A 14,095-nucleotide genomic window follows, 5' to 3' on the forward strand; every position below is an offset into this window, starting at 1 on the left:
CTGAGGGATGCACTGATAACAGTTTTTTTTTTAAGAGCGAGTATGAGTACCAATCATTTTTCCTCAAGTCAATTTGTCAATACTAATTAACAATTCTAATTCCAGTTCCAGGTGTATAAAATGTATGTTATCATTTTGTAGTTTACAGCAAGTGCCTTCAGTCAATGGGTATTAGAGCAGGGCGCTGACACCAATGATAGGACTGATTTTTTTCAACTCCTGACCTTTGATGTCTGTACACTAATGTTGTACATTTCAAAGTCCAGATCAAAGTATTTTCTCAACAGTTGCTGATTGCCAAATAGTCGCCAACAATTTAAATGAAAGTTATTCTCTAGGGTAGACTAGGGTGTTAACTCTATGTTTATATTTTGTGTAGAGAAAAGCATATGTAATGGAAATTCCTGTTTTTTTTAATGTACACTATATTGCCAAAAGTATTGGGACACCCCTCCAAATCATTGGATTTAGGTGTTCCAATCACCTCCATGGCCACAGATGTATAAAATCAAGCACTTGCCACTTGCCACTTGTGCAATAAGTCCATCTGTGAGATTTCCTTGCTACTAAATATTCCACAGTCAACTGTTAGTGGTATTATAACAAAGTGTAAGCAACTGGAATGATCAGCAACTCAGCCACAAAGTGGTAGGCCATGTAAAATGACAGAACAGGGTCAGCACCTGCTGAAGCACACAGTGTGCAGAAGTCGCCAACTGTCTGCAGAGTCAATATCTAAAGACCTCCAAACTTCCTGTGGCCTTCAGATTAGCACAACAACAATGCATAGTGGGCTTTATGGAATGGGTTTCCAAGGGCGAGCAGCTGCATCAAAGCCTTACATCACATGAACGTGTGTGAGTTTGGCAGTTGCCAGGAGAATGGTACTGTCTTGGAAATTCGCTTTCAATGAATTTCTCCTTACCGTGAGTACCCGCAGTTGGATGCGCAGCAATCCCCCATAAAGCTGTGCGAACTTCGCTTACCGCGACTGCAGCTAAACTCCACGATTCCTGCACCTCCAACTGGTTTAGCTCTGTTGAGATGTGGGGAAAATGGAGCTCCCGTGACCCAGGAATAATCAGATGATACTCTCAGGTTGGAGGTTGAATTCACTCTGTCTGGCTCTAACCCCAGACTCTTGTTTTATTCACTTACAAGAAACACACACGCCCCCCCCCCCGCACGGGGGGGTCAGGCCAATCCCCTCCCACAGAACAATGTATAGGGAGTGTCCATACATGAGAATGTCCACCCTGCTTGGAGTGTAACGTTTCCTCTTATCTATACTAAAAACCAGTTAAACCAGTTCTCCCCCTCCCCCTGGTGAGCAAGCTTCCCATCCTTTACGTGCTATCAGCTCCTAGCAGTATGTTCATTCTCTGTACAAGCATCCCCTAGATTAAACAGTGCCAGTCTGTATCTGAATGGGCCCGATACGATCTTTAGTAAAACACATCCATCCAGATACAGTTTAGGTCAGTAGCGGCTTGTAGAGATATACATGAGCCTACACGCGGAGTTCGCACTGCCTGGCGCCTGGCCATACGAAGTCCATGTGGTACTATGCTGCTGATATGTGGATACAGGCCCGTGGCCTACCGCCGGCGGCATTCGCATCGAATGCCGTGGCGGCATACACGCCAGTCTATAAGCGCAGATCTGCCATCTCATCCATTACCGAGCTGAGTACTGAAATATATACATTGTAAATGCACATGGCCCAATTGCAGCCTTCAGAGCTTTAATTAAGCCACAGGAGAGACATATGAATAACACTAATATATGACACATTTAAAGTTCAACCTGTAAATAGAAAATTTCCATGACAGTACTTGCCTGACTGCATTGTGACAAGTTTAAAGTTTGGTGGTGGGGGAATGTATAAAATCAAGCACCTAGGCATGCAGATTGCTTCTACAAACATTTGTGAAAGAATGGGTCACTCTCAGGAGCTCAGTGAATTCAAGCATGGTACCATGCCACCTGTGCAATAAGTCTATCTGTGAAATTTCCTTGCTACTAAATACTCCATGGTCAACTGTTAGTAGTATTGTGACAAAGTGGAAGCATCTGGGAACAATAGCAACTCAGCCGCGAAGTGGTAGGCCACGTAAAATGACAGAGCGGGGTCAGCGCATGCTAAAGCGCACAGTGTGCAGAAGTCACCAACTGTCTGCAAAGTCAATAGCTAAAGACCTCCAAACTTCATGTGGCCTTCAGATTAACACAACAGCAGTGCATAGAGAGCTTGGAGTTGGCCCCTTCCTGTTCCAAAATGACTGCACAACCAGTGCACAAAGCAAGGTCCATAAAGACATGGATGAGCGTGTTTGGGGTTGAGTCCTGACATGATAGAACATCTTTAGGATGAATTAGAGTGGAGACTGCGAGCCAGGCCTTCTTGTCCGACATTAATGCCTGACCTCACAAATGCACTTCTGGAAGAATGGTCAAACATTTCCATAGACACACTCCTAATCCTTGTGGCCAGCCTTCCCAGAAGAGTTGAAGCTGTTATAGCTGCAAAGGGTGGGCCGACTCAATATTGAAAGCTACAGACTAAGACTGGGATGCCATTAGAGTTCATATGCGTGTAAAGGCAGGCCGACCAATACTTTTTTTTGTTTTTTTTCTGCCTCTAAATGCCCCTGCCTCTAACTTTCTGTAAACACCTACAGTTGTTGTCAGGAATGGACTAGCCAGCAATGGTGGGACTCACCTGCCTTTTGATCTGCAGTACCAGGGCTGGCCAGCGGATGCTCCCAGCAATCAGAGACTCAACTTTGCAGCCAGCTAACACCTGGAACTGATTATGCTGGGGTATTTAAGGGATGGCCAGACTTGCAGACTCTGCCTTGGTGTTGTGTTTCTCTTGGGCCCTGTATCCTGTTCCTGCTCTCTGTTCCTGTCTGATTCTCTGCTACCTGTTCTGATCCCTGGCTTGTCTGACCATCCCTCTGCCTGACCCTCTGTACTACGCTGCCTGCTACCTGTTCCGATCCCTGGCTTGTGACCCTGACCATCCCTCTGCCTGACCCTCTGTACTACGCTGCTAGCTACCTGCTGAACCTGGCCTGTGACCCCGACCAATCTCCGCTTGCTCCCCCTGTACCTACCTGCCCGATTGATATTGACCCGGCCTGCCTGACGACGCTTGCTTGTATGTACTGTTATCTGTGGGTGGTTGGTTTGGTTTGTTTGCACTGTATTATGTTTAGTATTGCACTGCGTTTATGTTTGTATTGTTAGTGTTAATAAACTATATTGTTTATCACATATCTGAAGTCTGCGTTTCCCTGCGTCAGTCACACACCTCTGGTCACACCTGGGAGCCCTGACAGTTGTGTTCAAAATAATAGCAGTGTGTTGAAAAAAGTGAATAAAGCTCAAAATCCTTCTAATAGCTTTTATTTCCATACACACAAATGCATTGGGAACACTACACATTCTATTCCAAATCAAAACATGAAGAAAATATATCAAATTTGTGCCGTTCCTCTAAAAAAATTGAAGAAAAGTGAATATTAGACTGTTCAAAAAAATAGCAGTGTTTGTATTCTTCTTTACAAACTCAAACATTCACTATATAAACTGAAAAATGTTTGAAGATTTTGCTTTCCTTTGAATCACTTAATTAATATTTAGTTGTATAAGCACTGTTTCTGAGAACTGCTGTACATCTGTGTTGCATGGAGTCAACCAACGTCTGGCACCTGTGAACAGGTATTCCAGCCCAGGATGATTGGACTACATTCCACAGTTCTTCTCTATTTCTTGGTTTTGCCTCAGAAACTGCATTTTTGATGTCACCCCACAAGTTTTCTATTGGATTAAGATCCCGGGGATTGGGCTGGCCACTCCATAACGTCAATCTTGTTGGTCTGGAACCAAGATGTTGCACGTTTACTGGTGTGTTTGGGGTCGTTGTCTTGTTGGAACACCCATTTCAAGGGCATTTCCTCTTCAGCATCAGGCAGCATGACCTCTTCAAGTATTCTGATGTATTCAAACTGATCCATGATCCCTGGTATGCGATAAATAGGCCCAACACCGTAGTATGAGAAACATCCCCATATCATGATGCTTGCGCAACCATGCTTCACTGTCTTCACAGTGTACTGTGGCTTGAATGCAGTGTTTGGGGGTCGTCTGACAAACTGAATCTGGCCACTAGACCCAAAAAGAACAATCTTACTTTCATCAGTCCACAAAATGTTGCGTCATTTCTCTTTAGGCCAGTCAATGTGCTCTTTGGCAAATTGTAACCTCTTCAGCACATGTCTTTTTTTCAACAGTGGGACTTTGCGGGGGCTTCTTGCAGATAGCTTGGCTTCACATAGGCGTCTTCTAATTGTAACAGTACTCACAGGTAACTTTAGACCTTCTTTGGTCTTCCTGGAGCTGATTGTTGGCTGAGTCCGCGCCATTTTGGCTATTCTTCTATCCATTCGAATGGTAGTTTTTCGCTTTCTTCCACGTCTTTCAGGTTTTGGTTGCCATTTTAAAGCATTTGCGATCATTTTAGCTGAGCAGCCTATCATTTTCTGCACTTCTTTATATGTTTTCCCCTCTCCAATCAACTTTTTAATCAAGGTACGCTGTTCTTCTGAACAATGTCTGGAACGACCCATTTTCCTCAGAATTTCAGAGAGAAATGCACTGTAACCAGCATGTACAACATTTGCTGCCTTCCTTCCTTAAATAAGGGCAATAATTGCCACCTGTTTTTCAAAGAATGAATGACCTCACTAATAGAACTCCACACTGCTATTATTTTGAACATGCCCTTATAATTAGTGATTCAATTACACAGAATCAGCAGCATGCATGTCATGACTGTTGGGTCTGTTGGATTTCTATTACTCTACTACACCTGCTAGTAAATTATTTGCCATGTAGAAATATCATTTCTACCAAAAACAGTGATTGATCAGGTTAGTGATGTCTGACTGCTGTTATTTTGAACACAACTGTATGTGTGCATGGATACATAGGCTAACATGGAGGGGTATTTAGAGGCAGAAAAAAAAATGCCAGAAGCCCCTAACAGCAGCAGAAAAAAACGCCCAGTGGGCATGAGCCTTAAAATTACATTGTGTTTTTGGTTTGTGGTGCTCAGATGCAGTATAGTTACACTTAAAAACTGTTGAGATATCAGGTGCACAAGGAGTGCATTGTTTTCACTGGTTTCCAGTTGGCCAACTTATAGGAGGGAATTTATAAATAGTGTCTGAAACAAATGCTGTCTAAGTTAGCCAATCCGCTTTTGAATTTTCATATTCTAAGCTGGGTGGTTGCTATGGACAATGGCACCAGTTGAGATCGAACATGCTTCAGTTTTTATTAATCCCCCCTACTGAGTTGTTTTATAAGGAAAAGTAGTGAAATACAATTACTGGATAATATTGCAGAGCCTGAGTATGTAATGAGCAAATAGAAACAAGGTAACATGCATTTGCAACATTAACATCAAGCTGCTATTTTTTTTTCATGAACAGATGAAATAAGGATACATGGAATGTTTACATATCAGTAAGCAGACCATCCTAAAGAAAAACTGAAGTCTGGAAGCTGAGCCCAAAAGTACTAGTCTCCAGTATTATCTGTGGTCTCCCTGCAGTTAATCCTTCCCCCATTAATGACTTAGGCTCCATGTACACGAGCCTACTGTGACCGGCCGGCCTTGGAAAAACGCAAAACATGGCAAAATCGCGGCACTGCGTTTTACATTTTCTCACGGCCGGCAGTCAAAACGTTCCTATCCTGAACACGGTTCTTAACCACTTGAGCTCCTGAGGGTTTACCCCCATTAATGACCAGGCCTCTTTTTGCTACTCGGCGCTGCACTAATTCAACTGATAATTGCGCGGTCATGCAATGCTGCACCCAAACGAAATTTACGTCCTTTTTTTCACACAAATAGAGCTTTTTTTCGGTGTAATTTGATCACGCTATAAACAAAAAAAGGCCAAAAATTTTGAAGAAAAACAATATTTTTTATTTTCAGCTATAAAAAATATATAGTAAACTCAAAGTTGGTTATAAATTTAGGCCAAAATGTATTCTGCTACATGTTTTTGGTAAAAAAAAATCCCAGTAAGTGTATATTGATTGCTTTGTGTGAAAGTTATAGCGTCTACAAACTATGGTATAAATACTGCAATTTACACCATTTTTCTGCTATACAGCGCTGCGCTAGTTTAACAGACAATTACACGGTAATGCAATATGGTACATAAATGAAATTGACATCCTTTTTTCCCCCACAAACTGAGCTTTCTTTTGGTGGCATTTGATCGCCTGTGCGGTTTTATTTTTTGTGCTATAAAAAAAAAAGCCTGACAATTTTGAGGAAAAAAAACAATATTTTGGACTTTTTTGCTATAAAACATGTCCAGTAAAAAAAAATGCCTTTGCTAAAAAAAAAAAACCCAATACGTGTAAATTAATTGGTTTACGTGAAAGTTATAGCGTTTACAAATGGCGGGAAAGATACTGGGATTTTTAGGTTTTTTTTTATACTAATAATGGCGGCGATCAGCGAATTATGGCGGCGATCAGGGACTTATGGCAGCGACCAGCGACTTATGGCGGGACTGCGGCGGGCATTTTGACATTGGGGGGTCCTGACTTGGGGTCACTGACATCCCCAAAAACACTAATACAGTGATCAGCGCAAAAAAAAAAACTGACACTGTACTAATGGCAATGGGGAGGAAGGGGTTAACTTTATTTTGCAGGGAAGGGTTATAGGAGTGAGGGGAGTGCTTTACTAGGGGGCGGGGGTGTGTACTGGGCGGGACAACGCTGATCGAGAAAGAAAAACTGTTCTTTCTCGATCAGCTCATCCTCGAGCTGTCAGAGAAGTGACAGAGAGCACAGCTACTGCAGCTGTGCTCTCTGTCACTGATTGCTGCCGATCGCCAGGACATAGCCGCTAAGGAGCGGCTGTGACCCGGCGACTGACATCTACGGCAGTGAACCAAATAGGGACAAATAGGGCGGCGGCGCGCTGGCAAGTTGAACTGTTAGTTTTAATAGTTTTTTTATGTGCAATGCCTGTCCATGTTCACTGCTGTAAAAGCCAGTTATAGACCGGGGCGGTGACCAACTTCTTTCACAGGCAGGGCATTGCCTTCCTATGTCAGAGCCTTCAGCAAGGAGAACAGTGATCAGCACAGTAGTGACATCACCAGATCTAACTGAGGCTAGCAGTAAGAGGCAGCATTGCCTTAGATCTCACACTGAAGATATCCAGCTAGGAGCCTGTAGGAACAGGAGTGACTAAGCAACATCACATACTAGGGAGTACAAACAAAGGTACATTCTTCAGAGTGCTGCTTAGGCACAATTAACATTTCTAAAGTGTTCTAGACATTCCGAAACAAAAATGATCTCTACAGACTTTAGTGACTCATCTTTTTTAAATGCATGTTTACAAATGATAGCAAAAATCTGATTTGCTGTTACAGGCAACACAGTCTTTCTTTCTGAACACAGCTAAACAAGTGAAGCCTAAAGTGCGCATTACTTCCCTTTTTATTTTATGTCGTAGATATGTAAACGAAAGCGATATTATGTGTATCCGATTCAATTTCATAGAGAAGCGAGAGAGGGGACACAACCACATAAACCACATCTGACAGGGCGGAAGAGGTGAACAACTAAGACAGAAAGCTGTCTTGTGATTGCAGTGATAAAAGAGGTGCACTACTTTCACAAAATGGCAATATACGGCAAAAACAGGATGGTCTGAACATGTTATCATCACCTACCAGTAGCATGCTTAAAAAAAAGTATGAGGTGTCTGTCTCCCTATCGTCCTCTCTGTCTGTGTATGTTTGTGTGTCTTTTCTGCTAGTGTGTTTGTATACAATATGTGTTGGTGTGTTTGTGTGTTTTTTTTTATGCATGTGTGCATTGTGCATGCGTATGTTTGTATGCATGTCTGTCCACCGGTCTGTGTGTGTCTGTGTTTCTTTGTGTGTCTGTCTGCCAGTCTGCTTGTCTGCCTGTGTTTCTGTATGTGTGTGTGTGTGTGTGTGTGTGTCTGTGATTCTGTGTGTGTGTGTCTGTTGGTTTACATGTGTCTGTCTATCTGTGTGTGTGTCTGTGTTTCTATCTGCCGGTCTATGCTTGTCTGTCTGTGTTTCTGTATGTCTATATTTCTGTGTGTGTGTCTGTGTTTTTGTGTCTGTCTGTTGGTCTGTGTGTGTCTGTCTATCTGTGTGTGTATCTGTTTGTCTGTGTTTCTGTGTGCCGGTCTGTGCTTGTCTGTGTTTCTGTTACGTCTGTCTGTGTTTCTGTGTGTGTCTGTGTTCCTGTGTGTGTGTCTGCGCGTTTCTGTCTATCTGTGTGTATCTGTGTTTCTGTCTGCTGGTCTGTGCTTGTCTGTGTTTCTGTGTGTCTGTGTGTGTGGCTGTTGGTCTGCGTGAGTATCTGTCTGTTTCTGCTTGCCGGTCTGTGCTCGTCTGTCTGTGTGTGCATGTCTATGTGTGTGTGTGTATATGTATCTGTCGGTCTGTGTTGCTGTCTGCCAGTCTGTATTTTACTGTCTGTCTGTGTTTCTGTATGTCTGTGTTTCTGTGTGTGTGTGTGTTTGTTAGTCTGTGTGTGTGTCTGTATTTCTGTGTGTCTGTTGGTCTGTGTGTATCTGTCTGTGTTTCTGTGTGTTGGTCTGTGCTTGCCGGTCTGTTTTTTTGCGTGTACGTGTCTGTCTTTCTATTTATGTCTGTGTGTTTCTATGTGCGTGTCTGTGTTTCTGTGTGTATGTGTGGTGGTCTGTGTGTCTGTCTGTTTGTGTATCTTCTGTTTGTCTCTGTTTCTGTGCTTGTCTGCTGTATTTCTGTATGTCTATGTGACTGTGTTTGTGTGTGTATCTGTCTGCTAGTCTGTGCCTGTCTGTATGCGTTTTTCTATGTATGTATGTCTGTGTTTCTGTGTGTGTACATCTGGTTGTCTGTATTTCTGTCTGCCGGTCTGTGCTTTCTTTTCTGTACATCTGTTTTTCTGTGTGTTTATGTCTATCTGTGTTTCTGCGTGCCTGTCTTTCTGTGTGTCTGTCTTTGTGTGTGTGTCTGTGTTTCTGTGTGCCGGTTTGTGCTTGTCAGTGTGTGTGTTTGTGTTTATGTGTGGGTGTGTCTATTGGTCTGTGTGTGGGTATATATCTGTTTGTCTGTGTTTCTGTCTGCCAGTCTGTGTTTGTCTGTGTTTGTGTCTGTGTTTATGTGTGGGTGTGTCTATTGGTCTCTGTGTATGTATATATCTGTTTGTCTGTGTTTCAGTCTGTGCCTGTCTGTCTGACTGTGTTTCTGTATGTCTGTCTGTGTTTTTCTATGTATGCATGTCTGTGTTTCTGTGTGTACATCTGTTTGTGTTTCTGTCTGCTGGTCTGTGCTTTCTTTTCTGTATGTCTGTGTTTCTGCGTGCCTGTCTTTCTGTGTGTCTGTCTTTGTGTGTGTGTGTTTCTGTGTGCCGGTCTGTGCTTGTCTGTCTGTACGTCTGTGTTTTTCTGTGTGTGCATGTCTGTGTTTATGTGTGGGTGTGTCTATTGGTCTGTGTGTGTGTGCATATATCTGTTTGTGTTTCTGTCTGCCGGTCTGTGCTTGTCTCTGTGTGTTTCTGTATGTCTGTGTTTTCTGTGTGTGCATGTCTGTGTTTATGTGTGGGTGTGTCTGTTGGTCTTTGTGTGCCTGTCTATGTGTTCCTGTGTGTATCTGTTGTCTGTGTTTCTGTCTGCTGATCTGTGCTTGTCTGTCTGTCTGTGTTTGTCTGTGTTTCTGTTTATGTCTGTCTGTAGTTCTGTTTGTGTGTGTCTGTTGATCTGTCTGTTTATCTGTGTTTCTGTCTGCTGGTCTGTGCTTTTCTGTCTGTGTGTGTTTCTGTATGTCTGGTTTCTGCGTGTGTGTGTCTGTGTTTCTGTGTGTATTTGTCTGTTTCTGTCTGCTGGTCTGTGCTTGTCTGTGTGTGTTTTTTTATGTCAGTGTTTCTGTGTGTGCGTGTCTGTGTTTCTGTCTGTCTGTTGGTCTGCGTGTGTGTGTGTTTGTGTGTGTGTTTCTCTGTGTATATCTGTGTTTTCTGTGTGTGTGTCTGTGTTTTTGTGTGTGTCTGTGTTTTTGTGTGTGTCTGTGTTTTCTGTGTGTGTGTGTGTGTTTTTGTGTGTGCCTGTCTGTGTTTCTGTGTCTGAGTTTGTGTGTCTGTTGATCTGTGTGTGTTGCTGTCTGTGTTTCTGTGTGTGCGTGTCTGTGTTTCTGTCTGTCTGTCTTTTTGTGTGTCTGTCTGTTAGTCTGTGTTTCTGTGTGTGTCTGTTTCTTTCTGTTTCTCTGTGTATGTGTGTGTCTGTTGGTCTGTGTTTCTGTGTGTGTTGTCAGCTAGTAGTAGTGTGGTAGAAAGGTTCCAATGAGGTGGAGGAGGGGAAGCCATGCGCAGACATGAGCGGGGTCTTCCTGCACTAATAGATGCCAATCCCAATCACTGAGGAGAATGATAATGATATTCGGGTGCTGAGTTTGGTGAATGGTGATTGCAGGCAGACTCCTGTTCATGTAGTGATACCACAGGGCTGCCTACATAGACAATAACCTCAGTGCTCCAGTAGTCTACATACTAAGTAAACCAGGACAGGAAACCCAAGCAAGCACCGCTCCACACACGGATATGTATCATGCTGGATACATTTCTCTAGGTTAATCCTAATATATATATATACATTTCTGTCAGAAGCTGTTATTTAATGTTGGCTCAGGAGAGGACTGGGGCTGCTGCACAATGAGGACAAAGAGATGTTACAGTCTGGTTTCTATAGCAACAGAAGATGGTGTAGTTATAACCAAAATACTTGCTAATAGAAAAGTGTATTGTGGAGGCTGTGCTGAGGGCTGTGTGTGTAGAATGGTCCTGATCCCATCATACAGCCCCGACCCGGGCACGGTGTGATCTCTGTGTACACACACTCACACACACACGGCTCCCACTCACTAGTGACATTTTTTTTGCTCAGCAGCTGAGAGGAAGGGACACAAGACACAGGCCTCATTTTCTGCATGTGAACTGTGTGTGTTCTTTAAAAGCTAGTGGTTGGCTGCTTTTCCGGACATGATGTGGTTGAATCTGTCATCGTAATGGAAATTCATTGCTGTAGCTATGGTAAATCGAGTTTTCTGCCTTTGCTGAATGCATTAGTCTAATGAGATGTTTGCAGCTGGAGAGCTGAGCTGCTGGAGACTTCCAGCCTGAGAGCAGACGGGGAGAAGATGGCTTGTGCAGGGGGCTGTGTGCATGGGCTGCCGATCATCTGTCCTTCAAGTCACAACATCAGCAAGCTGTAGACTCCTGTGCCAACAAACACACCAAGGTAAGGAGAAAAGCAGCTTCCACAGTCACCATTGCTCCATACATACACTCTCTCCATGATCTCACATTACACATGACACATAGGTTTGATCAGCAAATGCTGCAAGGTGTTCTGGTAGATGTAGGACGTATAGAGCAGAGCAGCCAGCTATATATACACCCTGGATGTAAGATCAGCCAACAAGGGTACATTGTCAGTGTTCACTATGAGAAATCTATGTGTTTGTGATGCAGAATAGTAGATGCATTTCATTAAAGCTGTGATCACAATCTTATGGTTTAGATAGCAGGCTATGTTATTTGTAACTTATGGCACTGAAATCCATTTTCTAGTACACCTTCCTCTTTCCCAGTGTAGCAGCTAAATTGCTAGCCAGGCTGTGCTATAATAGGGCCACTTTGCACAGTCAGGTCTACTTCCAAGTGTCATAATGTCATGGAATGACTGGTTCTATATCTTCTACAGAATGGGAGACCTCTCCCTGAACATGGTCTTTAAGGAGATTTTCATATCCAGCTGATCATTTGATTGTTTGTGTATGTAAAGCAATTTCTGTAACCTCCATAGCTTGATGCTATTACTTTTATCATCCCTTATGTGTTGGAGGGAGGGGCGTTAAAAAGTTATTTTTTTATTTTTTTTGTTATATGTTACATATTTTAATATATTTAATTGTCAGCTGTTGTGAGATTGCATCTATAGTTTGACCTGGTTAGGGGAATGACAGAAGTTGGACATGTGGCCAGCTCAGATGGTAAAGATGGCTGGAACATTTCTAGTTTGTTTATGCTACAGCATTTGTTTGTACATTTTATTTTAACTTCTGAATCAACACGTCCATTTGTAGGTAAATAAAGCAATGGAACATTTTTAGAAAAATGACCAACGCAAAACAAAAATCAAGTGCAAATGTCATTTCGTTCAAGAAATAATCATATATTTATATTGTAGCCATTCTAAAGCTTTTCCTTTTTTTTAATGTCTTTTGTATCACTAAAGATAATGCTTATCTGCAGTGCAATATTGAAAAAAAAAAATAGCAGTGCTATTTGTTACATTCATTACATGAGAATATTTGTTACATCAATTACATTGTATTACATTATTTATTATATTAATTAAAACACATTATGTTAAACATGTCATATGTAAGTGAATTTTTTTATTATTGTTTTTTTTTTTTTTTACAATTATAGCTCTATTACATTACATTTTCATTAACCATACCCACAGAATGCAGTGTGGAGTAAAACAATTTAGAATGAACCAGTCAGAAGATGAAAGTCTGTTAATAGCAGCCTTGATTTTACAACGTTGCCTTGCAAAATGTATGTTTAGTGTATATATATATATATATATATATATATATATATATATATATATATATGTGTGTGTATTTATTTGTATACCTACATTGTATGTGCATTTAATACATTCTGCATTAAATATACATCCACTGTATGTGTTTGTATGTGTGTGTTTATATATATATGTGATATATGTATGTGTATATATATATATATATATATATATACACACACACACATGCATACACACAATTAATGTGTGTGTGTGTGTGTGTGTATATATATATGTATATATACAAATAAGTACACATACACACAATTAATGTATACACACCCACACCCATATATGCACACAATTAATGTGTGTGTGTATATATATATTTATTTAAATATATATATATAAACACACCCACATATGCACACAATTAATTTGTATATGTGTGTGTATGTATGTATATATATATATGTATATATATATATATTCACATACACACACAATTACTGTGTGTATGTATATATATATATATATAAATATGTATATATATATATATATACACACACATGTATTGTGTATACATGTCCATGATTTCAAATTCCAATTGACTATACAAATTGCTATCCAAAAAGGAAGGCTTCTTAATGAATGTCCTTGGCTGTGTCACTTGGCAGTATATCACAAATTCACATAATATACACAGAATATGCAAACTCACATCCAGTATCCTAGCAACGCCAAATAGTGTAATGTCATCCCAGTAGTAATGCATTTAAGACAAGCATGTATAGAGGAAAAGAAATTCACTCTGTGAGCACCAACAGAGCCCTATTTTATTGTTAATGCAGTACAATATAATAGATAAAAATGAACATGTTCAGGTCGCCTAGAGTGCTTTGCAGTGTTTGTAGCTGTACGTTGTAACCTATGTTTTATGTCTCTGCTTGATCCACCTCTTATAGCAGTGGGGTGGTTATCATTGTAACCACTAAATTTCAAACTGAAAAGTGTAGGCAGCAAAATACTGATCTGTTCCCCTGTGGTCTCCGAAAACCTGACTGTCACTGACAAAGAAAGAGAAGAGTTTGACTAATTAGCAAAGGAAGACCTCAATTAGCCTTTCTGGTGCTCTCACATATTACTAGCATCATTTATAACATGTTAATATTTACTCTTTGTTAACTCCTTAAAGCTTATCATTCCTGCCTACTTCAAGGGGTCTGTCTGGGAACCTTTTAGTTCCTCTCTTTCCTAGGCTTATGTTTTTCTCCAGTCAGCAATTTAACAGAATTTAAAACACTGAACAATACAGTTTCCATGAAGGCTGTGAGATGTGGCTGATTAACCTGCCATCTAAAATAATAAAGAATTCTACCATAATTACCAAGGCCTAAATGTCATCAGTCTCAATAGCAGCCTTTCTGACTTAAGGGCAGG

General features: G+C 41.2%; 1 protein-coding gene across 4 annotated transcripts in view; it reads left to right on the top strand.

Annotated features, from left to right (window-relative positions):
* Nucleotides 1–10,664: 10,664 nt before the first annotated feature.
* The window catches only part of SCML4 (Scm polycomb group protein like 4), a 148,264-nt gene continuing 144,833 nt past the window's right edge, over nt 10,665–14,095 (top strand). For all 4 annotated transcript variants that reach the window (XM_089664876.1, XM_089664883.1, XM_089664890.1 and 1 more), the window contains exon 1: nt 10,665–11,356. The gene's annotated coding sequence lies outside the window, so the exon portion shown is untranslated. The remainder of the gene's footprint in view (nt 11,357–14,095) is intronic.

Source organism: Staurois parvus, unplaced genomic scaffold (genome assembly GCF_062004578.1).
Source record: "Staurois parvus isolate SC_StPar_1 unplaced genomic scaffold, SC_StPar_1.0 ptg000048l, whole genome shotgun sequence".
NCBI lineage: Eukaryota > Metazoa > Chordata > Amphibia > Anura > Ranidae > Staurois > Staurois parvus.